Source organism: Ceratina calcarata, unplaced genomic scaffold (genome assembly GCF_001652005.2).
Source record: "Ceratina calcarata isolate Rehan_Ccalc_2016 unplaced genomic scaffold, ASM165200v1 scaffold97.2, whole genome shotgun sequence".
Lineage (NCBI taxonomy): Eukaryota > Metazoa > Arthropoda > Insecta > Hymenoptera > Apidae > Ceratina > Ceratina calcarata.
Window position 1 is genome coordinate 409453 of NW_017181113.1, and position 3738 is coordinate 413190.

At 35.9% G+C, this 3738-nt stretch overlaps 1 protein-coding gene across 2 annotated transcripts in view; it reads right to left on the reverse strand.

Moving 5' to 3' along the window:
* The window catches only part of LOC108631795 (vacuolar protein sorting-associated protein 27), a 19450-nt gene that overhangs the window by 15423 nt on the left and 289 nt on the right, over positions 1-3738 (reverse strand). The gene's annotated exons all lie outside the window — the stretch shown is intronic.

A 3738-nucleotide genomic window follows, 5' to 3' on the forward strand; every position in this document is an offset into this window, starting at 1 on the left:
GATTATTACAAGAATAACAATAAACTGTAATGATGAATCACCGTAACGCTTTAAATCAATGGGACACGTAGAGTACAAACAGGTGAACTGTGACTCCGTGAATATGAATGAATTTATTCATCACCGTTGTAACGGCTTGCTGTAATTACGATGATTATGACTCAAGCTATTATAGGCTTATGTCTGCAATTAGATGAATCAAGAGCTATCTATACTGTTTCAAGGTTTGGTGTCAATGCTCACCACATCCGCTTCCGGCAGATCTTAATATCAACTGTAATAAATATGTGGGAACTGTGGGAAATATAAATATTCTGATTTATAAAAGTAGATCCAGTATAAAGTAGCGTATATTGCAATGTTGAAATGATAAATGAAACTATTCAGAATGTTAAAAATCTAAAATCTGTTAGTACTTAATGAAACATATTAATCGAGCATTGAAAAAATAGGATATAGACTTTTTAGCATCTTCGAGTCGTATCTCCTTAAGGGAAATTAACGCAATTAAAAATGGGTCAAGAATTGTTGTCCCAAGCTGTACATAATCATCTACCCACGTTTAATGTTTCCAAGGTTTGTCGATGGATTCTCTCTCGGCAATTTAAAGGTGCATATCCACTTATCTTGTGATATCATCGTTGCACGCATTATCGTGCACGTACACATCGGTTCATAATTCTTATTGTTAGTATGCGATGTATTATATAATATAACTTTTATTGCTAAACGTATAACTGTATATGTTCTAAGAGTGAGAATGACTAAATGAACATTCTTGATATTTTAATGAATAAACGAAGAAAGTTTTCTTATACAAAATTTAAATTTTTCACGATTTAGGACTATTTACATATTTAAACATGGACGAAATTCAGATTTAATATTTATATTAGTTTATTTTCACAGATAAGAGTTCATGTAAGATCTAATCTAAGTTTCCTAATCAATGAGTTATTTAGCAAAATGTTTTTCCAGATTCTTGCGACGTCAATCCAATCGAAAAAATTAGCAACTCTATAGAATGTTCATTGTTCATTGAAATTATTACACGACAATCGTTTATGTTCTCCTATTTGAAGTATAATTTTATTAGAACGACTCATGTTTCATTGTCCGATTATGACTGGATCATTTACTTAATGACATAGTACAATCTTTCAATTGGGATAGCCTCTGCTGGCTACTAATCTGAACCTTAGAATAACTGCATTTCATTCGAAACCCGGAGTTGAACATAGGTAAGAAATAAGCGACAGATGAATAAAGGTCCTGGTAGATTTCTCAAGATTTCGCGCGTCCGTCTTGTCTTCGATGCGAAAGAGGATGCGAGATGACACGCGCCGTGTCATCCCGTTTCCCGGCAATACAAAGTGTATCCGCCGGAAGCGGACAAAGATATGTGAAAGGATTCGCGAACGTTCGGCGAACGCGAATTATGTATGTATGTATATATGTTCCATGGCGACGAGGAGTATTCGAAAGCGCGATAGAGGCGGACGAACGAGTCTTCCGGGCGAGGAACGAAGGTAGAGCCAAGTAAAGTGCGCGCACATGAACGAGGAAAAGCGTTACAGAGCCTAGATACCGTCGTCTCGCGAGCAGAACAGCGAGAGTGAACGTGACTCAAACGCGACGCATACACAGTTGTTCAAAAGTATGTGGACACCTGCTATTTCTTTAAGAAGAAGCCTTTTTTACACGGTAACAGCATACTTGTATATGTATATATAATGACCGTACGTCTTTTGTTTAGGGATGTTACGACCACACAATCAGTGGCAAAAGTAACAGAGAAGATTGATTTAGAGAAGTTGTATCAAAGATTTGTAAAGTAGAAATTTTGCCTGAAAACTGCATCATTAATCAAATCTAATTCCATTTAAATTATTGATCAGTCTGATAAATCAGGCAATATTTATCAATAACTGCAGCTGTGCATTCGTCATTTATAGACATTAATCATGTGATTTATGATACATGTCCAGAGAATCCCTCGCTTTTTTTCTTATCGAACCGTCGGGAAGGCAAGCAAACAGTTGTATTGAAAAGCTAAGACGAGCTATTGTTAATTGGCTCTCATTACAACTTATTTTAGCTCACGAACCTTTCACTAGCTCCATTCTGTTATACAATAGGATTGGTTTAACGAGCATGCAAAATATGTATGTACGTTCGGTTTCTAATTATGGGAGAAATGAAAGAGTTAAAAGAGTGCACGACCCTAAGGTGACAAAAGTAGAAAGGTGTTAGTCTCCTAGAGGAAATTTTAAATATACATCAAGGTAAATGTCCCACTTTCTGTTCACGTTACAATTTCTACTCACTGGCTTATTTTTCTATTATTTAACATAAAATCATAGGAAAAGAGTAGAAATCGTGACGTGAATATAAATTGAAACATTTAATACACATCTTCGAAATGAAAGGTAAGCAATAGTGAGAAACAAAGCAAAATTAAGTCGTTGTACGATTCGATTTTCTTTTCATTTTTTATTCCTGAAGTAATAAACTATTCATTTTTGTACCTGCCTTTGAGTATACACTTGAAATTTACTTCCCCAGAGACCGGATCTGTCAAGAACCGTACGTATTCGAGGAAAGCAACTCGTGACCGGGATTTAACCCTGTATTTGTACACATTAGCCGCGCTTTCGCAATTTATCGACGATGACGACGACTAGTTTCACCGTCATTGGGGTTTCTAAAGGGGCCGCAGAATTTAGGTCTCGGTAACGACAAGCGAAAAATGAATGCGTCATTATTATGATCGGCACGTTTCACACTCGACGTGCAACCAATCATGTAACATATACTGGCCTCCAAAAAGTTTCTGTCGTCTATGCTTTCGTTTTGACATACTAACCGGATACCAGTTTTCAAAAGGGTCTCTAATTGTTTGAATTCCGTGCCTGAAACCGCATTTTATTAGTCTGTCAGTCTTATTTTTTTAAATCAGTTCACAAGTGGTGGTTAATAACGGTTATATAATCTCTTGTACAGTAGAATTTCATCGAATCACGTAATCGGGAAGAACTGATTTAATAACGATAAGGAATTAATATTTGCAGAAGCTCGGGACTAAAAAGACCGCATGAAATATTCATAACTTGTAACGGGCAGGTCGTTTCGATTCCACACCTAACGTTGTTTACGACGAACCGGTACAGAAAAAAACGAAAGTGAAAAGCGTATCGATACGTTTTTAGTGTACAAATTAATGACGACCACTATGACGCCCATTAAAATATAAGAACCACGAGATTTCGAAGCAGATTGATACGATAAAATATAATTCCGTTTCCGCGTCACTCATAATTTTATTCAAAACGACTTATGATAAAACAGACATTAAACAATTCATCATTGTACATTCTGTACAATTTCTATGGTGAAACCTTAGAGCATTAAGGGTGAAACAAGGTTTAACGTTGAGGTCATACTAGTTCGTCGTTGCGAAAAAGGTACAAATAGGCACTGTTCTACTTCAGTGAAAGTAGCTATAATAAAGCTTTCACCATCAGTTGACCGTTAATTTCTGGTTATTCTTCACTTCACGTACGTACATTGAAAATATCAAATAAAAATTAATATTTATAAGAATGAAAGAAAAAAATAATCGTGCGCTACGAATTACTAAAAGAATGAATCTAGCACCTCGAAAAGTTTGACTTATCGCGTTCTGATACTTATATGTTCGCCTGTAACAACATTTTCCAGCAAACCGTGTACCTATGC